The 25,774-nt window shown below is 38.8% G+C and overlaps 1 long non-coding RNA gene across 1 annotated transcript in view; it reads left to right on the forward strand.

Moving 5' to 3' along the window:
- Positions 1-25,774, forward strand: part of LOC146693009 (uncharacterized) — a 63,512-nt gene that overhangs the window by 17,465 nt on the left and 20,273 nt on the right. The window contains exon 2 of the long non-coding RNA XR_014915331.1: positions 18,676-18,740. This is a non-coding gene — a long non-coding RNA (uncharacterized LOC146693009). The remainder of the gene's footprint in view (positions 1-18,675; positions 18,741-25,774) is intronic.

Genomic DNA, 25,774 nt, shown 5'->3' on the forward strand with positions numbered 1-25,774 from the left:
TTGGAAGTGGTCAGAATCATTTTCTGGGGAGTTATTTTCCGATCTTTGTTGTTAAGCTCCTCATCATCTGTGATTCTTGGCAACTTGGCAGATTTCTGGGCTCCGGTATAATTTTTCTTTCTTTTTTTGTCTTAGTAAAGATGTTAGAGGATAATTTTAACTTGGGTTTACTCATCAGGAATTTTTGCAGCATTTTTTCGAGGCGCTGAAACATGTCACACATTTCACTAACTCCTGTTTTTGCTGGTACAAAAAAAAATGGCTTCACTGTAACACTTTACTTGATTGTCCTTTCATATTTTAATCAAATATTGCATTGGAGAAGTTATTTATTCTTATTATAAAAGCTGCTATAAGCATTGCCCAGATGACTTATTTGTTTATGTTAGGCCAAAGTCAAAGAGCTCAGAAAAGCCAACTGGTTGATAAATCATTGCAGGAAGTGGCTCAGTGAAATCTCTTGCAAGGACAAACATTTCTGTAATTGCTTTGTGTCTGCAAACACTCATCAACAACTCACCATTGGATAGTGAAGCTTCAGAAAAAAGCAACATGCAAACCCTTCAAAGTAAAAGTTGTGCCTTCCACCTGCAAACACCAACACATTTCAAAAGGTGTCTGAAACATTCACATTTTTCACTTGCAAGCAGTGCTTGTCAGGGTACCAGTGACTCGTCTCCAGGCCTGTGGGATTTATGCACATACTTCACACACACAAGCAAATAAAAAAATAAGCACACACACTGTATAGTCAGACTGATACATTTATTTGATTTAATTCCAATACATACCACAGAGTAAAAATATCCCAGATTAAAATAGAAATCAGTTAAGAGCATATATACTGTAAATGCAGTGTGGTACAGTACCAGGATAAAGACTTGTTTTCGTAGTAACCAATAGCGGCCAAACATCATTAATAATAAAGCTTGAAATTTTATTTCAAATTTGTGGATCTCCGTTTGTTCCACTTACAAAAACCAATCGGAAAGATCAAATGAATCATCTTTGCAGGCTGAGGCAATTAGGCAAGCAAGCAGGTCTCCCATATGCAAAGGACTCAGAGTGTGTATTTTTACTCAAAAGTGAGCATTCATCATATCACAGCTTGGTATCCTAATCAGCTTAAAGAGTCCCTTAGGTGATTCTTCTTTAAAGACATTAATCATAAATGCTTATTACACATGACCTGCTGATACCAGGTTCCTTCATTTATCTTAGCAAGAAAGATCCCCCCACCCCCCTCGTGTGTGGTCAAATACTTACGCCTGATCTCTTTGAACCCCAGCAACACTTACAAAACCTGGTCTTACTCCCCCGTAAAAGTGTGGAAAGAACTGTATGATATTTTAAGACTAGTTTATGATGCTGCTCTGGTGTTAGTGCTGAGCGTAACCCTTTCATGCATGAATTATGACAACCTCAATCTAGATTTTCATTCATCTTTAGGCATGAAAAAAAGTTTTTGACTTACATGTCCACTTCAGGTGGACAACATACGTTTTGACTTATGAATGTGGTATGGAGTGACACATCAGTGTCCAATGTAGTGGTTTATGTGCAAGTATACAATCAACACTGGCACAAATACAAGAAAACAGCCTTTGAATAGCTGTAACTGTAGTGACCGCTATGCATGAAAGGGTTAAATAAAATAGAACAATAAAACTGATTTTTATGTTTTTATTTTGAAAGTTATTACATCTGACAAGATCCCTGAACAAGCATTTCTATTACAGGATAATATCAAAAAGTCAAAATAACACAAATGTTAGTTTCTTTTTAGTGATTTTGTTTAGGTAAATTACTGTCACCACCATCTGAAAGGAAATATTATTCTACCGGGGAATTATTGTCACTATTAATGCTAGTAAATATCGAGTGTTTCTCTGGGTGTGGTTGTATTTCATGTAAAATCAGGTTTAGAATCAGTTCAGAAACCATTTAGATTGTTATGCGAGTCGCATCAGTTCCACCTAAATAGTCCCATGGATTCTGTGAAGGATAATAATGTAAATAATTCATGTTCTTAATCAAAGTCAGTCCCATTAGGCAGGTAATCAGTTCTAGGATCATTCACAGATCAAATCCACATAACGGTGGCAAGTTTTGCAAAGTGCTTTGATGTAGTAAAAAACTGTTCTTGAATACGTAGTGCAAAGAAGGAAAAATTTGACATTTCAAGGTGACAGGCTTTTAAAAACATCACTTCTTTAATTTGGCAATATTTTTTGCTTTGAGTTTAAAATAGGTTGCAAATTAACATTACATACAATATAAATCAGAGAAATTCAAATAACTCACATCTATATGCTATTTTTACCCAAAAAATTCAAATTAATCATAGTTTACTAATGAGCTCAGATGCTCCTCGTTTATGTTTTATTTTATGGATAATAGGGTCACAGCAGCTGAGGTGAAGTGTTCCTTAGGATGACTCCTGTGCTTCACATCAAAAAGGCTCAGAAGGTGTTTGAAGTGCACGAGCTGTCTGCGCCACGGTTGCATTGTTTTAATGTTGATCTGGAAGAAGAGAATGTGACTCTGAACCTGAAACGCAGCTTTTAAAAGGACAGAAGCACGATTGTGCTGCTTTCTCTGGATATTTTTTTAGCACTGTTTATAAAAAAGGATTTATAAATAACCCAATTTGATTCATAAACTAATTAAATGATTTAAAATTAAAAAGATGCTTAAATAATAAACATACTTTCAAAAAATGTATTATATAATACATTTATATAATAACAAATGTATGAGTCTGCAGACTACAAAGGACAGTAAACTGTTTTTACTCAAGTTTCCAAAGAACTCAAGTTGATGCAAGTTTTTTGCTTTTTTTCAGTTTTTTTTACCCATGAAACATAATCTGGTTTGCACAATTTCAGTTTTGACTTTGAATGCAGCTTATTTCAGTTCAATGCCTTTGGAAGAACACTTGAAATTGTTATTTATGCTATAGACAATAAGTGTTTTTCATAGTGTATCCAGGAGAATTGGGCATCGTTTATTATTTAGCAAACATTTGTTTTTCATTTATAAATAAATCACAACATTACTTTTGCCAATTTGCTTCAGACTATTGTATCTTGAACAAGGGCAAAGTATGAAATTATCAGTAGCTACCTGATGTGAAGATGGTTTATATGTATTATGTGAAAGATAGTCCCTGATGAGGTTTCCATTATCAGAAATGAATGGACCTCTTGGAGGCCGTAACTGTGCAGAGTTTATTAATGCCTGACTGTGGACATGTCAAAGGGCATAGTATAGTAACTTGCTAAGAATAAGAAAGGAAGTGAGACCGTGAATTTGTATTTTTGTGGACTATTTAATAAACCATAACATGTTTCACTAACACATGGAGCAACTGTTATCACAATAATGTTCTAATGAATAAGAAAACTTCTTTATTCCAATAAACCGGACAATCTGTAGATACAAGTTGTCATTTTTCTGGGTCTCTCAGCTTATGGCAATGATGCTATGATGGACTGCTTAGAGAAAAGGTGTGTTCTGTTCCTGCCTCCACTACAGTAAGGCTGCAGATCAACCTCGCGTCAATGACGTGTTTATTAACATTATCTCAGCACTCTCCAGTGTTCCAGTGAAACAGTGATGGATGTATAATGGACATCCATCCATCTATCCATTTTCTTAACCGCTTGTCAATTGGTTGCTTGGGGGCTTGGAGCCTATCCAAGCTGCTGCAGAGCAAGAGGCTGGGAACACCCTTGACAGGCAATCTTTTGCAGGGCGAACACTAAGAGACAGACTGCCACTCATACTCACATTCACACCTACAGCCAATTTAGAACCACCAATTAACCCAACACATGTATGTCTTTGGACTGTGGCAGGAAGCCAGAGTACCGGGAGGAACACCACGCATGCACAGGAAGAACATGCATTTAATAAGACGGGAGAAAGGCCCCATCCAGATTCAAACCCTGGATCTTTTTGCTGTGAGACAAGAGTGCTAACCACCCCAATAGGCTAAATATTTGCCTACAACACGTACATGTAAGACAGTAAATTATCTGAGGTGCAGATAATAAAAAGGAAGATTGTGTATTTTTTTAATATTAATTAATATTATATAATTAATATTAATAAGATTTTTAAATAAATTAATAAAACTGTACATAGCACTCTCTCTTACATATTATAAAAACAAAAGTACTATCTCTGTATGTTACAGTTAAAATACAAGTGTCTGACTGTTTCTTTCCTCCTGCTGAAGGAAACTCAGACAGAAGCTCATCAGAGTGTGATGCAGTCCAACATCAAATCAAAATCTCCCCAACATGCCAACAGCAATACTTTATACTGCAGGGCTATTGTATTGGTTTTACTTTTCTTATCATGCAGTTCAATTATCTCATGCAATTATCGCGATATTGGACGGTCTCTGAAATGACACCATGGTAACAAACAGCTGATCAGCTCCTATTCTTCCACTTGGCTAGCTTGAATTGTCTGCACTTCCAACCTTTAGGCCCAACCTACCATTAAGACTATGTCTGTTTTAGGGGGTTGTGTACAGAAAGGGTGAAACAAAGGTTATGGAAGCTCTTCAATATTTTACAGGGGAACCCCTCCCTTGCCATAATTAGATAGATTACCTGTTAGCCATGCTTCTGTGTGCAGAAATGTTTTAAACTACTTTATCCTCCAGGCAAATGGAAAGGAAAGTCAAAAGGAATTACACGCTGTCCGGGCAACAGTGACTGCGCTATTAATGGCCACAGCCAAAGTGAAAGGGAAAAAATAAAAAGAAGGCAGAGTAATTTTCTCATGTTGAGTAGTGATTAATTTTTTACTGCTCTAGAGTACAAAAGGTTTGGTTAAAAATTTAAGGGCCTTGTGGCTGACAGTGGCAATCAGATGTCAGGAAGGTTCAGTCACTTTTACACTGACTGTTTGTCTAGCTTTTCTGCTCTCCACATGGACTTAACACAATATTTATTACTCACATTTGTAACACAGTGCAAAGCACTGAAAGAGGACATTTTAAGTCATTCAATACGAAACAAAACAAAAAATATGTTGCTTTTTTTTGTCTGTTTGGCTACAGTTTGGATTCTGTCAGCTGCGATCTTTATAACAAAACTAAATTATATTAACTTAGTCCAGAGCAGTCATTTTTGATCAGTGCCTTTTATACTATTTTGCTCTGGTTTGCATATTTCAACATACTTTTCTATATTAATAAAATTGTGTCTATGACTTACTTACTTATAAGGGAAAGGAATATCTTTAGCCACAAGAACAACAGGGAATCTGGCAAATGAAGGTATGGCCCCACAAAGGACATACAAGAATATAAATTACCCACCAAGCACCCTGGAAAACTGGTCAAACCTACAGTCTGCTACTGTAAAGGACAGAAGATATACAAGCCCCTAGACAATCATCTCATAAACACCCAATGTCGATAGATAGATAGATAGATAGATAGATAGATAGATAGATAGATAGATAGATAGATAGATAGATAGATAGATAGATAGATAGATAGATAGATAGATAGATAGATAGATAGATAAAAGCTCAAAACACACACACATAGAGAAACACACACACAAAGAGAGACACACACACTGGTGACTTCAGGTTTTATGACCAATGTCTTACTGAAATTGCCTCTTTTGGAGTTCAAATTCCATAAAATGCTCCATAAACACATTTTAATTTGCTGCAATGTATGAAGTGAAAACTTTTTTAAAAATACCTTACTGGAGTAATTAATTGTTTCCGACTTTTCCGATATGATTGCTTATGCTATATTTAAACCCAGTACAGCCTGTATGGTGTTTCCCCTGCGGACAGCAGGGCCATCTGTGTTGTCATTTTTTTACTGATGACACCAGTGCTTCAGTTGCACAATGTTTCTAAACCTGGCCCAAACTGGATGCGGTTGCCTAGCTTGCCTATTGTCTAGTTTCCATTTCAACGTTTTCTGCTCGTTCACACAGTTGGTGTTTTTGTGGTTGGCTGTTCAAACATTGCTGGTTTAATCTGTAACAGTTCTGTAAATCTGTAAACAAGCATTTTTTAAATATTTGGAATGGGTTTAAAGATTTGTTTCTGTTCTTTAGTCTAACAAACATATATCTTATGTGATTTAGGTCAGATCATTAAAAAAATATAGTGAGAACATGTGCGTAAAAACTTGTTTATCATCATGTACATGCATCCTTCATACAGTACAGCATAAGTCGCACTCATGACAGCTTTCTGCAATGTCAGATTAACTCTTGCCAAGCAGAGTTATAACAGATAAGATGTTTGAATTACCAAGCAGTAATTTCTGTCATCTTTATCTTGTGCTGACACCTAGCCTCAGGTGCTTTGATTGTATTTTAAGTACGAGTGCAATTCTGATGCAATATTTCAATTTGAAGCGAGCAGTAAAAGCCTTATGAAAAACACATGCATCACTGCATATTACGCTGCCTGAATGGCAGCTGCACTCCTCCACATTTGGTCCATCGGCATGAAAAGCACTGGACAAGAAGCTCTAGAATCACAAGTCTTATGGGAGTCCACCACAGGGGGGTTGTGGACATGCAAGTATCTTTCTCACATTTTAACTAAAACATTCCTTTTCTCAAAGCACGGGGGGGGGAGTTGCGTAAAGAGATGTCAGATCGAAAGAAGGCCAAGAAGATATGCAATGTCACCGCCAGACTATCAGAAACTTTTTCTTTTAATCACAGACCCATATAATAATATCCACACGCGTCTGCCTGTTCATTTGCAGTGGTCTGAGCAGCACCTCTGACATACTGAATGCTCTCGCTCTTTCCCTGCTATAGGAGGTGATGATGTTGATTGACCCAATTAGACAAGTCCACTGGGTGATGCTTGCTGCTTATTAGTCTTTCTCATTCATTGGATGTGGTATGTGAAAGAGGTGTAGAGCAACCTGGATAAAGGCTGACACAGGCCTGTTTTCAAGGGCAAATTAAACCACATGATTGCAACCTTTGGTTCACCAGCTGTGTTTAGTGTCCATCAATACAAAAAACAAGTGCTTAGTAGGTCACTGGTTTGGAGAAACCTAAATAAGTGCAATAGGACTTTTGCATATATATATATATATATATATATATATATATATACATATATATTTATGACTCAAACTTTATTAAATTTTAATATACACAAAAAAAAACAAAAAAAACCCATAAACCATATATACATATATATTTATATATATATGTATATATATATATACACGTGTGTGTGTGTGTGTGTGTGTGTGTGTGTGTGTGTGTGTGTGTGTGTGTGTGTGTGTGTGTGTGTGTGTGTGTGTTCTCCCCGGTGTCTTTCACATGTGGAGCATTTGTGACATTATTTCAAGACATAATGAAGCAATATTTTATGAGATGAGCTGTAGAGAGGTGGGATGTTAAAGAAGCAAGCAGCAGAGCATTGTGCTACAGATGCAGGTGAACTCCCTTGTGTGACGGATGGAGGGGAAAAGGTAATTTGTGAAGAGACCTACCTGCCAAGATGATGAAGAGTTCTCCTTTGTTGATTTTCCCAAAAGTGTCTCCCAGTCAGGAGTCATAAGAGAGCAGAGCTTACAGTGACACTTTGACTGGCATTTAGGGAGGGCTAGTCCTTTCTTGAAGCCTTGTGTGTGCATTTAAAATAAAGAATATCATTATGTTTTGATAGAAATTCTCTGTCACTTGCAGAGGTAATTCTTCTTCTCAGCGTGACATTGTTGCCTTTGGGCTTACTGTATGACAGTATTTGTAAATAGATTAAACTTTCCTTAAGGAATGCACTAGGCATTCAGTAACGTAGACAATAGTTCCCTAATTTGGTGTAGAGGATAAAGGTGTTCATGCAGCTTGTTGTTTAAACCATGTAGAGTGATTAATGTCTGGAACTTTAACCCAGAGGTTTCAAATATTCTAATGATCATTATATAAAGAGTCATTATCATAAAATCTGTAGACTAAAGTTGTGTTGTAGAAAGTTGCAAGCATCACTTCTCTTCTCACTGTCCAAAGATGCTTTCTGAGATATGTGCACAGAGCAAGAGAAATCATTTCAGCATGCGTTTTAAAATTCTCTTTTGACCGCTCAACTTTTTCATTTCAGTTTCTGGAATAATATTTTCTCTGGTTGCATCACGATGTGACTCACAGTTTGAGGCTTTGTCTAAAGTCCAAATGTATTTTGGCTGCTGCATTTTTGTTTTATTGCAATGAGTAAGGTGTTTACTGAGTTGATGCATGGTTGCATTTTTACGTGTTCAGCAAGGAAGAAAAGTGGAAAGAGGAATAGGCTTTTTTTTTCAGAAATATGCGTGTGGTATCAAAGAATCTGCAGAGGTTACGCCACTCTGCTGTGCATGTTATGTGGGTACTTTAAAGCATCTTTGTGCAATGCGATAATCTTTTCTATTCATTCTGTCCTCGTGTTTCTGAAGAAAGAGGACGCAGGTTTGATGTGAAAATTACACTTTTCTAGTTCCTGGGAATGCAGTGAATTTGATGTGAACTATTTATTTAGGTCACTGCAATCTGCTATTCTTCAACTGTTTTCGAAATCCTTCCTCGCATATTTATTAAAGCATGAAGTATTCAAAGCTGAGCTGTTTGCTGTTTGATTTTCAGTTAAATTATGCTTGATGAGGTGACTTGGAACAGAAATGCCACAATTTCAGCCGCGGTGGTGTCACACTTGGTGATAGGTACTTGTACAGAAGTTCTTGAATACTGCTCGCACGCATAGTCGCAGACAGGTGTTGTTTTAACAAACAGCATGCACCTAAGCACACCCCTTAAGTGAGATGCAGTCAGGAGCACATCAGGATCCCCATCTGTCATAAAGAGATGGAGGCTGGCCCAGAGGAACTCACACAAGTAGACTCAGTAAAATCAATAATAGGGCTGCATATGTAATGTGCTGTCAGACTTCATGATGGTGCAACATTCTCATTTGTTCCGAATCAAATTTAATTAGAAGTTGTAAAGTCTTTATGACACACATCCTTTGAGCAAAGTGTTCAGAGCTGCAGTAAAGTTAGAACTGCCTTTACCGATCTCAAACAAAGTACTTTACAGCTGTGCTGCATGTTTTTTATTACAATTATATCTTTTTGGAAGAGGTGGTGACGGTTCGTTCGCTGTGTTCAGTGAAGCAGACAACTTGAAAGCTGCCATCTGATCTGTACAGTAGCGACTGTGCATTTCTGTACTTTCCATAATTGCAGACCTGACAACGATTTTAAAAAATCTTTTTGAAATAATGGAGATTTTCTCTGCTACAGCTTGAATGCAAGTATGCTTAGTATTAAGCATATTAATGACTTGTGAATTAAACTATTGTCCTGTGTACTCCATAACCTATTGGCACGGTCCCCTACAATATATACGTGATATGTTTGGTTGGCTGTGTCTCAGGAGGTAGCACAGGTCATCTACTAATTGAAAGGTTGGTGGTTCAATCCCCAGCTGCTCTGGTATACAAGTATCCTTGGACAAGATACTGAACCCAGGGTTGCTGGCAGTGCGTTAGCCCGAGTGTGAATGTTAGGCAGAAAGCACTTAGACACATAAAAAAGTGTTTATTTGAATGTATGAATGATGCATGTTGTATAAAGCATCTTGAGTGCTCAAGTGGAGCAGAAAAATGCAATATAAGAACCATTTATGTTATTGTATATAAGAGGAGCCCGTCTGTGTAGATAGCAAGTATATTTCTGACTACGTCAGACTGTCTGAGCTCCTTTTTCCTTAATGGTAACATTTATTGACATTAACATTTGGTACATTTCTTTATTTAAGTAATGTTAACCAGTGCTGTAACATTAGAAGCCAAGGACACCTTAAACAGTCAAGCATTTAAATATTAGAAGGATTCAAATGTTTAACATTTTGCAGCAACATGGCGGCCTCAGACGTGCTGTTATGTTCACCACACACGTGATTGTGCAGCTCTTTGTATGAAATCACATTGTTTGTACTGCAACTGTACAGATGTATAACCTTTTAAGCTGAAACCCTGAAAAAGATTTATTCATTTATGTCACATTGTTGAGGCAACATTTCGATTATGCGGCCTGTTTCAGGTTTATTTGTAGTTTTTATAAAAACAAACAAACAAAAAGCAAATGAAAAAACCAAAAAAACCCAAATTTGTTTTATTTGTTACCCCCGATGCTGTCTGTCAGAGGAGCGTCACCCTCTCACAGTTGTCACAAGTGCTCTGTCTCGTGTCTCCCCTCGGACTGCATTAGTGTCAGCATGTACTCTGCTCCACTCATTGTGTGTAATCATTTCTTTGTCTCTGGCGCCCTGACACACACCTCACTGCATGCAACTTCCGCAGTCCCACCGGTTCCCCACCACCAAATCTCTTGCTGTCCCCTGCGCCACTGAACTGCACTCGCCTCACACCTAAAGGGATTGCTGTCACAGTGAAAAGGCCAGGCTTTCTATGCCTGACAACTTGCATATTTGTACACCGTGATGCAAATGTTTCCCCACTGATATTGTTTTGTCACTTAATGGTGACCCCCACTAGTGCGCCATTAAGAACCAGGCATTCCACAGTCGTGCAGAACCAAGGCATTTCTGCAAACTCGTCCCCATTGGACATTTTCAATACTTGTCCTTCTAGTTATCTGTGTGCTATTGTATGCTGCACAAACCCATTTTCTGCTTTATTCGTCCCCTGCTGAAAGATTTTGCTGGGAACCCATGGGGGGTGACAAGAGCCCTTCAACTCTTTCTCACTGAAAACTTTCTGCTATTGTCTGCGGTCTTATTTCTGTGTTAAGATGACACCTGGGAATAATCCCGAGGGGGTCGACATAAATGGAATTCAAATTAACTGGATTAAATGCTATAATCATAACAGGCATAATAACTGTTACAACTTTGGATATGTTTTGATTAGGTCTCTCATTTCATATTTTCCTGTTTTTATGCTCACATCGGAATAAGTGAGCATTTTTTGTGGAATAAAACATTAAATGGAAACAGTTCTTATGTGGTGCCACAAATGGTGCAGCACACACGTTAAATGAGAGTGGGACCACTCGCGTATAAACCCATTTTTTTAATGAATTTTAGACACCTAATGAAATAGATATGATCCAAAACAAAAACAGCAGACTCTGTTATGGGATTTAAATAATTTGCATTGAATATAAACTGTAATGGATCTGCTTCCAGTGCTGCGTGCAGCATATGGAACCATATGGTGCAATATTCTTTTGCTGCCACTTAAGGAGTCGGCCTGTCTCCGTGCACATAGTTTACCTTGTTACCTGTCACCACCTCTGCTTTGAGAAAGTTTGTGTCAGCAATCACTGCCATTAGTCACATGGTTGGGTGTAAACAGAGCCTTTCACTTCTGTTAGCAGAGCTGTCACAGAATCACTGGCCAACATCATTAAAGCTTTTCTGGTGATATGTTTTAAATATCATTTTAGTTTAGCTGGCTGACTGTTGACATCAGCAGCAAAGACATTGTATTTCAAACTATTATCTATGAAAATGCTGAGAAGGTTGACTCATCCTTGAACATTAATAACTGTTATTCCAGCGTCTAAAGCGGTGTGTTTTTACATAATGTAGTGATAAAAAACAAATGTACAACTTTTTTTTTGTAAACCGATTTCAAGTTGCGATCAAGTGCGGACGACTGGAAAGCAAGGATTTCTTGTCATCTTCTGAAACATTTACCAGAGGTCAGAGAGATTAATTGAATATATTCCACTTTTTTTCCAAACGAGTGCTCTACAACTGTAAGAGGCCTTGTCTCAATTTTATGCAAAATTTGAGGATGTGTCGAGGGGGTAAAAAAAAAAAAGAACACTGTCTGTTGAAACTTTGCTGCTTTCAAGGACGTGGCATGCATAAAGCCTAAATACCTGGGGGGATATGTTTTCTTTTTTCCCCCCCTCCTTAATTGTACATCTTTTACAGTATATACAATGAAGTGCATCCTCTTACCTCCCTTTTTTAATTAATTGTGAAGACTATGATACTTGCATACTTATGCGGACGCAGTTTCTAAATAGGTACAGGGGAGCAGAGGAGCCATATGGTGTTGTTTGACATGAAGAAATTAGGCCACCAATGCTGTCTGTTCATTGTCACCAACTTGGCCACCTGCTTTGCTTCTGCAGTGGGTGAACTAGCGTGGACTCCCTCCCGCTGCCTCCCCAGTCTAACTTGTTATATCTTTATGAGACGAGCCTCAACAGAAAACCAAGCTATGTCGGGGCAAGTTTAGATACAAATTAGCTAGAAAGGCCAGTGGAGGTTGTCTGGCTTTACTCTAGAGAGTTCGGTATTTTGTCTAATATGAAAAGTAAACAGGTTTGTTTGCGGCTTTAGTGTGACGATACAGATGGTTAGACTGGCCCCTGCCATATCCTGTTCGTTTGTGTCCTTGACGTTGAGATTCTGGATGCTAGTGCCAAAGCCCACTCACTGCGTGGCCTTACTTTTCAAATGGTGTCCAACCAATGTTTTTGTGTGTCCTGGAAGCAGGACATTTTTCTTTGAGCCTTCCTCTTAAACAGACATACACGCGCTAATTTCAGCAGACCTTTAAGGCCACCTCGATACGCTGCGTTTGCATTGTAGTCACTTGCTCGGATATACCGAGTTGTAAAATACTGGTGGGAAAACATATGGTGGGACTAAAGCTCAGACTTTCAGTCAGCAGACACTTACTTAGGTCGCATTACAAGCTGCCCCGTACCACTCAGAATAGGGACGAGAACAACCTCTGGGGACAGACTACACACTCTTCCTGAGGCACTTAATTTTTTTCGGTGTCTGAATTAATTTTTCATCGTTGTGCTCTAGACTCAGCAAGGCTCCTTGGTTTCACTGATCTACAGTGGAGCGAACTGTCATATCCTTTTGGCAACAACTCACAGGCTACACGCAGCTGCTATGTTTGTGGCTTTGGTACGATGACACAGATAGTTGTTTAGATTGTCCTCTCTCGTATCAGCTTAGAATGTGTCCTTGACTTTTGGATGCTGGGATGTAGTGCCAAAGCCCACACAACACCAGGCAACTTTACTTTAATGCTCCTTCCAACTAATGATTAACTATTTGCTGTCAATACCCGGGTCCATTTCGTTTTAGTGCACTGCAAAGTGAATGTATTTACTAATTTCAATACAGCCTGTGGTTGTATTTTCGGATTTTTACGTATACGTAATCTTCTTTGTATCAGAGAAGATAACCAAGGTTAAATACGTCCTCTAAAAATCCCGTAACATATTTTTTTTCCCGACCTACCACAAAGCTCTGATGACCCTTCCCTTAAAACCTTTGCTGTAGACAAGTGATGAATATTGGCACATGTCTCAGCCCTTGGATATGAAGCGTTAAAAGGTCTCCTCAGTTGATTTGGCCCCATGAACAAGTCTTCCAGGCCTTTGCTTGAACCTTGAATGTGCCAGATTCCGGCCTCGTTCTGGTTTTGCAGGGAGGTTTTTACTCGCAGTGAGTAAAAACCTCCCTGCAAAACCAGAACGAGGCAAAATCAGGCTCCGTGAGGCCGCAGTGGCCCCACGGAGCCTGAGGAAGGATTAAAGATTGATGAGAGCTCTCAGAATCAGTTTATTGCTCCAGAGATCCTCGCTTGTGTTATGAGTGGGTAGATTGTGTTGCTGTTTTGCCTCAGTTCATGAGGCTGGCACAGCAAAGGAGTGTTTGATAATCAAGGTTAGATTGTTTTCCCCCCTCTCTTTCTTTTTTTGGCACAGTCGATTGCTAGCCTTTGGATTGCTGGAGCACTGAAAGTAGCCAACAGTACAGTATATTCTGGTGTAAAATGTGATGAAATACTTGTGTTATCAGGAAGAAAAGCGTTCACATTCCCACCGACTCATGCATTTTCCCTGACTTCAAAGTTGATAAGGGTTACACTCACTCACTATTGCAGATAATGCCTGGGCCATCCTGAATAAATTCTCACTTTGGCCTTTCTTTGCTGCACTACATCTGTCTGAAAAGAACATGAACCGAACCCGCTCAGCTTTAGTGAAAGGATATAATACTTTTCAATGCAGCTGAATTTGTAGGTGCTTACGGTAAGTTTAGACCCTGTGCTGTTTGCGATCCCTCATAAAAACATGCGATGCATCCAGAAGTTAGTGAGCCCATATTAAAGGGGAAAAAGTAATTTAATATTTCCTCTCACCTCTGTGAAGAAATTGAAGCAGAGCAGAAAAACAAGCAAAAGAAAAAGAAAAATCTGTATGTTAATAATTAAGCAGATACAGAGATCTCCGTTGACACTGCATGATTACTGTAAGTGAGAAACTCTAAATCTAGAAAGTGGAAATAAAAACTTTAAATTAGAACATGAGGCTTCGCCCAGGACTTTGGTGTCTATGTCTAATTACTTTTTCCTGTGCCTCTCTGTCCTGATACATTTAGAATATTGATGCAAAATTTCATCTGTCTGTAATTTCAATATTAAATATGTCTGCAAAATCTTATATCTGTCAAGCCCTATTGGACGCGTTCGAGGCAGACCTGAAGCAGTGATAGAAATCTCTGTGGGGGGAAATAACACACTGTATTACAACACGTTAATTTTTTGGTGTTGAGTTTAATTTTTCATCCATGTGCTATAGACTCAGCATGGCTCCATGGTTTCACTGATGAACAATGGAGCAAACTGTCATCTCCATTTGGCAACTACTCACAAGCTACACCCGGCTGCATCCCGCGGCACAGGGTGCAGGGGGGAAGGGGACCTGCTAACAACACAGGGGTTTATTACCTGGGAAATTAATGGTCTGAGAGACTAAGATGTAATGGCTGAACCATCTGCAAGAAATCATCCCAGAAAGGACCTATCCCCTTTACTATCTGTATCTGTCTATTCAGCCATAATGCTCCAGCAGCATAAATCAATGAGCTAATTCATACTGTTAAGGTGAAGACACCACAGTTAGCACACACAACCTACTGACTGATTACCTGCAATTAGACCACCGATATGTTTTTTCTTTTTACACAACATTTTTATATTTATGTTCTTTTTTTGGGGGGGGTTGTATGGAAGCCCCAAACGCAATTTCATTGTTCTTGACAATAACAATAAATAAATAAATACTAAATACTAAAAACATTCAAAGGTTGCTGATTTTGTGAGGTTGCATTCCTCACATTTTTGTCATTTTACTTTTTGACCTTTTGCAGACACACTGAGCACTATAGTGTGAGTTACTGGGTGAAGACTGGAGCTCAATGGAGTAGTTGATGTCATTACTGGTGCAGGCCTGGTTTCTATGGAATGGTTGAGCTGGGCCATACACGATTGGCTCACAGGGTGTTGAAGAGAGCCAATAGAAGTGTTCGGTTTCTGGTGTGGAGCGCACACTCACCAATAGTGAGTGAAGAGGCACCCCCTGTTGCATGGTTGTAGAATTTGCTCTCCCGGCTCCATCCTCCACCCTGCTGGGGCTCACTAGTCCATAGTTTTTAGAGATTATAACCTATAGTAACGGACCAAGAGGCCTCAACAGTATTCTACTTTGACAGCAGATTTACTCCATAAACCCCAAGGATGCTGTAGCTGGATTTTGCGGCACTGCTATGTTCATGGTCTGTTCTGTGAGCTAAGCATTGTGAATTTAGAGTGGAGAGAAGGGACTCGATGAAAATCAGGCATTTTACCATGACTGGGGGAAAAAAACGCGTGCCTTTCTTGGTGAAATTCGATCGGATTATGCAGACGATCACACTATGGGGAGCCTGGCACTAAACTTTCACCGACTCAATTAATTGCCACAAGTGTCCACACTGTATTTGCAGTATTTGAAAGCTAATAATTCAGTCTTTAGAAGGTCATTTTGCACAAAATTAAATAATATGTTATTAATTAAATGTGAAGTCCATTATTGCCTATTAACAATTCAAACGGTAATGGATCATTTGCTAACTTGCGAAGAAGGAAAATGAAATGATTTTTTTTTTTCAAATTTATACAAAAGCTGATTTCAGTGGTCATAACTTTTTAATTATTCTCACCAGCAGCATTCTTCTTTTTTTCCTAAATAAAATAGGCGTATTTCTTTCTCTCTTGCTCCAGCTCCTGCAGAGTTGGCACAATCACCCATTTCTCTTCTGCTGCTAATCATATTTTTTTTGTGAAATTGCATTGTACCTGTTGTTTGCCGCATATCTGGTGAACACACTCACCTAGAAATTTGTGTCCCTTTAATTGAGCCGTTAGCCAAGCTGCCATTCAGCCCTATATCCTACACACGTCCCCTCAGCTGACAGGATGCACAACCAGGAGGTTCCTCATATGAAAAGCTCTGACCTTTCTTTTGTGGTGCAATCAAATGGGGCTGCCTTGGTCCTTGGCTCTGAATAATTAATTCCTCCCCTCAGTAGGAGTGTTTGCTAAACAGTGGGGTCCTCGGCAGTTCACTTTTTCTGCACCGCTGCCACTGCACCCTAGGGGAGAGACGAGTGTATGCTTTAGTCAGACTTAAGATGTGCCTTTCAGAGAAAAGAGAGACAGTCAGGAGATATTGGAAAGCCTCTCTTTTCTTTTTTTTCTTCGAAGAGGAAAAAAATCAAACAAACAACTTGACGCAAGAAAAAAAATAGTGAGCAAACTTTGCATAATTTGTTGCCACCAGTTGTTATCAAAACGGGCTCAAAATATGAATCATTGCACTTCCTGTTCTTTTTCTAAAATGAAGGTCCTTCTTGTAGCAGCGCACGCAGCAGCAAATTTACACTTGCAGTAAATCTCTCTGAGATGCTGGCGTATTTGCCAGTAACACGTTCAGGGGTTAATTTAACTTTAGAGCCCTAATGTAACGGTCAGCCCAGGAGTGGATTGGTTTGCCTAATATCATGCCCCCTGCTGCATTTGCCTCGTAACAGCGTCATCTCCACCCCAGTACACACTCTTTCATCATCCACAGAGGAATAATATATTGTAGGGTGATGCTCCTGAACCATCCTCCACTGGCAGTGTGTGACAGGCACTTTGATCTCACTGTGAGAGGCTGAAGCTCCAGGAGAAATTATCAATGAGATGGGGAATGAGAGAGACAGGAAAAGAGAGGCAGCAGGAGTGGTCTGTGGTGTATGTGTGCATCTTGGGCATGCGTGTTAAAAATAGCCAATCCAATTAGAATGTGAAATTCATAATTTAGAGCCCACAGCTTACAAATCTGGAAAATGGGGGGGAAAAGAAAAAGAAAAAAGCACAACATTAATGAAAAACTGATTTTCTCTTAAACTGGAAACATACAATAGACGTTGCCTTTTGCAACATGTTAATTTCACAGTGTCACGCTGCTGGCACCCTGCAATCACATAGTTTAACATACTGCAAGAGGGCAGCACAGGACTTTATTACAGGAGACAAAAAACCTTCAATCAAAGTGTTATTTAAGCCTGACCCTGTGATGGAGCATTAGCAGTGATCCACACTGGGTCTGCATTAAAGCCAGCGCATCTGTGATAGTAAATAATAACCTAACCTACTTTTTCGCTTGCAAATACCAGATGATCAAATACATTTACTGAGCAACAGTGTATGTGTCACCATAGAGTGGTGAAAGGATGATGCAAATCGTGCTTATTTATTCACAAAAATACAGCATTTGTTGTCTTTGAGAAGCTCGTTTTTACAAATAAAAGTACATCTTTGACAGCGTATTTCAAGAAGTCTTGACACCCTGCTTTTTTGTCAGGAAAGAAAAATACTTGCAGTGCAAATCATACCTGAGCTGTGTTTTAAAGATGGGATTTCACATTTAATATAACATTTAGAAAATATGCAACAGTCTATTCTGGACCTTGTAAATAAGGAAAGCCTGGAAAATGTTTTTTTGCATTTGTCAAACCACATTGATGCCTACCACTGCAAAGCAGATACAGTTACATGGATATGCGGAGCCGAATAAAGCAGTTCCTCCTGTAAATGTTAAATGACAACAAACTAATTTTGCTGACCTCTTTGTATTCTTGGGGAAAAAAAACTATAAATACAAAGCATGTGTAAATACAGACAAAGCAATAAAAACATGATTTCATAAGCAACCTCTAAGAAGTGTTGAGAGGAAAAAAAGCAGAACAAAAGCAAAACTGTGATGTGTAAAGCAAAATATATCCTTTTGTAAAACTAGGGGAAAACACTAGTTGGCACATCTGCATATGAAAAATTGCAGTGTAATGAAGACATATTGGCCCGTAGAAATATTATTACGGGTGGAAGGAGGGGGATTGTTTTTTCACTGGGAGATCAGAGATGGTGCTGTCCTGCTTTCAGTCCTGATCTCATCTGTTTGGCATGAAGGGGGAGCTGTGGCTCCTCCTGTCTGACCAAGGTTAAAGCTCCGGGCTTCACTGTGTGCCTAGCACATTTTCTCACACTATTCTGGCTGTGCTGTGCCACATTGATTTAAATGTATCTGTTGAGGGGAAAATAATCAATGCAAATTCCCTGGCAGTGCAGCCAACAAATAAGACATGTCTGATTCATCAAGCGGACATTGCTATAAAGACCACTCTTTCTCTTTTGTCCCACTTCTCCCTCTTTCATTCTCTCCATTTCTCTCTCTCTCGTCTCTCTCACCTCTGGGCCACTCCACCCTTTTTTTACTCACTTCACCTTTCTCTGTCTATAAACTCTTAGGCTGAATTAGTGGAAGGAGCTTTATGTTCATACATGTGGAATTTCATCATAGCAATTCAATAAAGGTAGGTGCAAATAATTACATTTAAAGTAACAGTTATGATTATTACTTTGATAAAAAAAAAATCTGTGCAAACATTTGATCATCTGTGGAAATCTTTTAAAAATTCACTTATTATTTATTTGCTTGTATAAAAAAGCGATGTGTGAGATTTATTTGCATACACACATGTGGATAATTTTATGGTTTATCTGAAAAGATTTATTTAAAAAATGCGCCTCGTTCTAAACGTTTCACAATCAAAGTAAGTCAAGATGTTTAGGAGGAAGAAAGTCTCACCTGACACCCAACCTTAACATTTTGTTTTGCTCCTGCTCCAACTTGGGCAAATAGTCTGGCTTATAACAAGGGCAGAGTGTACTCTGTTTATGTAAATTCACTACATGTGTGAGAGAAATAAAGGCAGGGGCTATTTGGAAATTCCTGTGTGATGAAAGGGAAAGAATATCCCCCAAAAAATGATTAATGTGGTGTTCAGGTACACAGAAGATTGAGTGATCCTGTCATCGTGCCATATGGTACCAATTTATTCCAGCAAGCATAAGGCAAACGCAGTGGAGGAGCTCTCACGACTGTGCTCCCAACACTTCTCAAAAGGGGGGAAAAAATAATACTCTCTCACACACACACATATATATGTGTGTATATATATATATATACAGATAGATACAATTTTTATATATATATATATATATATATATATATATATAATTACTATTTGCTGTACATAAAATGCAATGTAGAATTTAAAAAAACAAAACAAACTTTGTCTCATTTCTTCTTCTCCATCATCAAAGTTTTGCATCATGTGAAAGTCGCCTACATTTTGACAGAAAAAAACATTTCTTTTCAAACTGAGTAATTCCTTAAATCTAGTCTGTTATAGTGAAACCTTATTTTTGGCTTTTGGAGAGAACCTCCAGGTTTATTTGGGTTTGAGGTCACTTTAAAAATATATATACAGGTAGAGACAGAAATTTAGTTTAGATCTGACAAGCTTGTCAAATCAGGATGAGGGCTGTAATTTGACACGGTTTGTTCATCGTCCTGCACTTGAATAGAATAATTTCCCAGAAATAAATATTCTGAAGTGCAGAAGACTGTGTGTACCTCTTTGACCGAATCATTAAACATTTTAAATACGCTCATTTTATTTTAGCAATATAAATATCAAAAGAACATTAACCTTGTTGCCAAAGCAGTTTTTCAGTCAAATGATTAAAACACACAACTTGTAACTCTGTATCTTTATTTTTTGTATACATCAGTAAATACGATGTTAATTTTAATTGAATCATTTTCTAAAATCGACCATCCAGTGAAACGTAACGCTCACAGCGAGTCCTCTTTTGCCAGGCAGCCTACAAAGTGCTTGACATTTTGTGACGTTGCTAAGATGCACGGAGTGCAGCATCTTCACATCACGTGACCTCAGTATCTCCTTCTAATGCTGCTCAAACATGACTTTTAACTCTCCAATCTCCTATCTCGAGTCATGAGCGAAAATGAGAGTTTTTTGAAAATGCAGATGGCCATTGGCACAGGGGAACAGGTTAGGGAGCTGGACTCCTACCACTTTTCTTTTTCACTACCTTGTTATTTGTCGCCTCACCCCTGCAGGGCATGCTGACAGGAACTGATAAACCTTTTTATGGGCTGAACTGAATTGGCTCCTATTATCCAAGGTGTGGAGCTGCTCAATGGTGGAAATAAAAGACTTTATCCACTGCCCATCTGCCCACCAGTCACTCTCTGCCCAGTTTTCAGGATTCCATGAAGCTGTGTCCAATTTGTACTTGTAATAGTTGTATACAGCTAGGTCGGGGAAAAACAACGCAAGTGTCTTGTGAGAGAAATATGGTTTGTTGCCAAATGCCTCATTTGAATACTGGCCTAATAGCTGCAGCTTTTGCCATGAAAAACAAATTGCGCATGTAAAAATCTTTTAAAATATGGGTGTAAGTGCAGTTTTATTATGTGGGTGTATAGCTCCTCACAATCAACAGAGAAAAAGGAATTGCTTTTAAAGGTGCACAGCCAAATCTTTTACGTCAGACATCTTTTCGGTGCTTTTCGTAATTCTGTAACGCTGTTTTTTTTCTGAAGTTGGTTGTGGTTGTGAACTTTTTTGAGGTGCAAATGTTTTACTGTCTTTGTGAGAATTTGATAGTGTACCAATAGAGTCACGTGAACGAGAAAGTACACACTCTTTCATTTCGATGATTTTAACATATCAGGATATAATAAGATATAACCTGGTCTAGAACATGAGATATTTATATTTTACACCGTGATGTTATTTATTCAACAAAAACGAAGCCACAATGTACAAAGCATTACACCCGTAAGGAATTCAGAGGATAAACAGGCAGCCAGGTGCTGCTAAATGCACTTGATGAACTGATTATCAGCAAGTGTGAGCACCTCTGTAAGAGGAGAAGGTTTGAGTTTTCGGGTCCAGAGCATTCAGTTGTGTGTTAATGTAAAGCCAAGGAGGAAAGACATCAGCATTGATCTTAGAGGAGCCATTGTTGCTGCCCATCAACCCATGAAGGGTTATGAGGCCATTTTTAAACAAACTTAAGTTCCTTATTCTACAGTCCCACTGCTACCTTTGGCTGGTCCCTTATTCACTACGGGTCGTCACAGTGGGTTGCTATGCATGTTTGGTTTGGCAGGTTTTTTTATTCCAGATTCCCTTCCTGACGCAGCCACAAAGGGATTTGCATCTCCTCCTGGGATCGGACTTGGGATTTTTTGTTTGTTAGTAAAATGTGGAATTCACTACACTGTTCTGAAAGTGAAAAAAGGTTATTTACAAGTGAGAAATGTTAAAGACAGTTGCCAATCTTCCCAGGATTAGGCATTACAGCAAATTCATCCCAAGGTCAGCTCGTGCAATACTCAGACAAATTGCAAAAAAACCCCAAGAGCTACAACTGTGGCTCTGCAGGCCTCAGTTAGCATCCTAAATGTTTAAGTTCATGGCAGTACAGATAAAAAAGACTGAAAAAGTATGGCTTGTTTGGAAGAGGTGCCAGGAGAAAGCCTCTTCTCTCCAAAAAGAACCTGGCAGCATAGCTATGGCTTGAAAAGTTGCATCTGAACAAACTACAAGACCTCTGGAACAATGTCCTTTGGACATAACAGACCAATGTGGAGACCATATAATGCACAGCTCTGTATTAGGCAAAAACCAAACTCAGCATATCAGTGTAAACACTTCAAACCAACTGTCAGTCATGGTGGTGGGGGGATGAGGATTCAGGCTTGTTTTGCAGCCGCAAAACGTGGGCCCCTTTCAGTCAGAGTCGACCATGAACTCCTCTGTATAACAAAGTGTTCTAGAGTGAAATGTGTCCAACAGCTAAAGCTTGGCCTAAATTGGGTCATGCAACGGGACAATAAATCCCATGCACAGCAGCAAATCTACAACAGAATGGCTGAAAAAGAAAAGAATCAAGGTGTTCCAGTGGCTCAAAGTGCAGACCTCAACCCGATTGAAATGCTGCAGCAGTCCTTTCTGAGAGCTCGAGCAAGGCTGTAAAGAAGAGCGGACCAAAATTCCTCCACAGTGATGTGAGAGACTGATAAAGTAATACAGCAAATTTATTATTGGTCCTAAAGGTGCCGGTGAAGCATGGGCTATGCTTAGTTTTTCACACACTGCTTCTTCAGTTTGGTTTGGCTTTTGTTAAAAGAATAATGACACCGTGTAACATGTTATATGTTGTTCTACTGAGGTTGTTTGAAGATTATAAACCCTGAAAAACCCTGAAACTGAAAAAGGTGCATTTTCCTTTTCAAAAGAGTGTATGTGAGTCTGACCAAACAAAGATGGTGCATAAAGACTGTGTTGTGTAAGCTGCCTTTTACCAAAAAGTAAGAAAAGCAGACAGACTGATGAAGTTAAATGAGGACTTGGGGGTGGCTGAAGCATCAGAGCAATGCTTTCATCTCATCCTCTCTTGTTATGCTCACTTTCTCAACTATATTTCTTTATACTTAATATTACATGGCATCTTTTGTCATGAACAAACACAGACAAGACTCACAAAATGCAGTACTTTGCAAAATATTGGCAAAACCTCAGAAACAAGAAAAATCACTAATTATATTTTGCTCTCCTGTGTTTTAGACTATTTGCTGTAACGGGACACATAAGCGTCTGGTGTGCATATGCTTAACACACAGTTAGGGTCTGTTGAAGACCCCGGTGCTCAGTGGTGGCGGCGTTATACTGATTTTACATTTTGATTGTGATTTTTGTTTGTTTCACATTCAGATTCTTCAAAGAGAAATGAGTAACGATGAAATGTGTTCTTTGTACAGTACACTGTAAACCTGTGTTTCGAGAGGGTCAACTCAAGTTCATCCAGAATTATTTATAAAGAGTGTTTTACAGGAAACAGAGGAAACAAGCTAAAAAAAAGAGTTATTAAAGATGAGATGAATAAATGAATCACAGACTTTATTTGGGGGGGTTTGAGTGAAGACTGCTGCACAGGATAGCACTTGAATGACAATGAATCAGTGTGTGATAAACAACAGCAGTTTATTAAATAAAGAAAATGAATGTTAGCCAAGAGAAGGCAATGACATATAAAGAGTTTAGGCAGATGTTCTGGTGAATCTTAGACATACAGATGGAAACATTCAAGTGTGTCCGTACGACGAAGTAATCTAAGCTTAATCAGCACTGACTGTAACTGGGCTCCAGGCTGCTGAGTCATTACCCACATTCTCAAAATACACAAAAATAACAATAAACATGCTTCAAAACTCTGAGCAGAACCACTCGCTTCTAAATGCCAAAATAATTTTATCCTTGAATACAGGACCAGCTAAATTTAAGACATACTTCACGGTGACTAAGGACTGCCGGCTGTCTTAAGCCACTGCATACATTTTAGCAATTTGGAAGTGTCATTTGTGAAGCTACATTAAATACAGTATTACTTCTCAAATACTCGAGTCACCTTGAAATGAGATGGCTATCTATCAAAAGTGCTATAGATGTGTAATTGTTCTTATGAAATGGATGAGCAAAGCATTAAATTAAACTGACTGTACTTTAAAGTCATCAGTGGAAACCCAACGAACGAGGCGTACACAGCCAAAAAGGCCCTAAATTAATTAGGAGCTCACTTTGTGTATCTATTTTTACTCTAATTCTTCAAGATAAAACAGGCTGTGACTAAAGGAAAAGAAAAAAAAGTTTGTGCCATGCAGTGATTGTATTTCCTCTTACCTTGAGCAAACGTGCTAAAATAAATGCAGGCTGACAGAGGCGTAAAAAGCACTGCGTCGTTATTCAAGTCCGATAGGCGACGCTTTAAAGGAAATAAACAATTTAAAATATAAATGAATAAATGAAACAGATTTTGAAAGTTTGCTTTAATGTCACTTTGAACAGATGACAAAAAAAGTCGGGTTAAATGTCTGTATATTCAAGGTGGCTGGAGCCAGTAACGCTCACTTAACATTAGTGTCACTTGACTAGTTTAAGAAATACAGCTGACAAGGATCCAAATCCTTGAGAGAAGAGGGTTAGGCTGTGTGACAGGGAATCTTTCCCCCAAGCCGTGAGTATAATGACTCTGTTTGCAAAGATGGATGTTTAGTTTACTGTAGCGCTATCTGCAGAGTTTTGGACCGCTTTAAGCGAGTTATCAAAGCCATCTGTTTGGGCCTACGGGCTGAGGCTGATTAATATAGCCACTGAATGAGAATGTCACAAAGAAACTAAAGTCACAGGAGCCGACAACAATGTTTTTAAAACTAGCTGAAGGATTTAAGGCCTCCGACTAAGCATTATGATTTTGATCCTTCACCTGGGTAGAGTCAAGAACGCGCAAGAACAGCGTGACCTGAGGTCATAATGACATGTGTCACTACAGTGCCAACAAAAACGTGTTAAAAATATTCTTTGGTTGTTTTCAGGGTCATATTTGTTGAGCATCCTGTCGCCTCTGTGGGGAGGTATCTGAGCGATGTGGTGAGAAAGAAGTGTGGAGAAGCTTCAAAAGAGATGAATGACAAGGTTTTGGTCTGATATATGCCTCAAAATACAGCGATGATAGTTGCTGCAAAAGTATCTTCATAAAAACAAAGCGTTACAGGTGTCATGTTAAGTTTAACTTGCCACAAAGTTACAGTTAGTTAGCAATCAGTGATTACCACATCAGTTATACTGAGCAATTCCAAAACAGCCTTTTTCTTATTAGCATTTAGATGGGCATGCTAAATGGGATATTGCAAAGAACATAGTATAAAAGCAACACCCAATTCATTGACTCCGTGCTAACCACTCACAAATACATCAATAAACACAATCACAAGTAGTCCTACACTGCCCATCCTTGCCATTTGAATTATTTCAATTCAATTTAACTGCAGTGCCCCACCCTCTCAAGCACCACAACAACATTCGAAGTGCTCACTGAATTTCTATTTTGGACTAATAATCCAGAAAACAGATTTCCCTTTCAGACCAGTAAGCTAAGCGTCATTGATAGTTAAACGAAGACATTAGCATGAGTCGGTGGTTAATGACATTGTTTAATGGTGTGTTCACTTTGTTAATATGGCTGACAACACAGACACATTATGCTCGCAACTTTGAGTTGTTGTGAGTTCAATATAAAGAGTCACTTTGAAGGATAAGTTCACAGATTTTTAAATCACATTTCAAATGACTTCTTGCCTGCAGGCTCGTCTACGGGCCAGGTGAACAGGGAGTGACGATTGGGTTACAAGCGCTAAAAATACAGGGCGAATTGTGTGAGAGCAATTAGATAGATTTTTAAATAAATAGAGTCTCCACTAAGTGACACAACTCTTTAAACTGTGCAAGCAGAAACTGATGTTTTCCTCTTGTAAATGAAGTTGTGGATGCAATAAATTACTTCAACTTCAGGTGCTCTGCATTTAAATAAAACAGCGGTTGTGTTTTAGTGTCTCCAAGGGACCCATATGAAACAAATACACAGAGAAGAGCTCTGATGCTATAGTGAACTTCCAGAATATCTCAAGTAA

This window comes from Copadichromis virginalis, linkage group LG15 (assembly GCF_057382275.1).
Source record: "Copadichromis virginalis isolate Kocher_CV1m ecotype Utaka linkage group LG15, C_Virginalis_male_GT1.1, whole genome shotgun sequence".
Lineage (NCBI taxonomy): Eukaryota > Metazoa > Chordata > Actinopteri > Cichliformes > Cichlidae > Copadichromis > Copadichromis virginalis.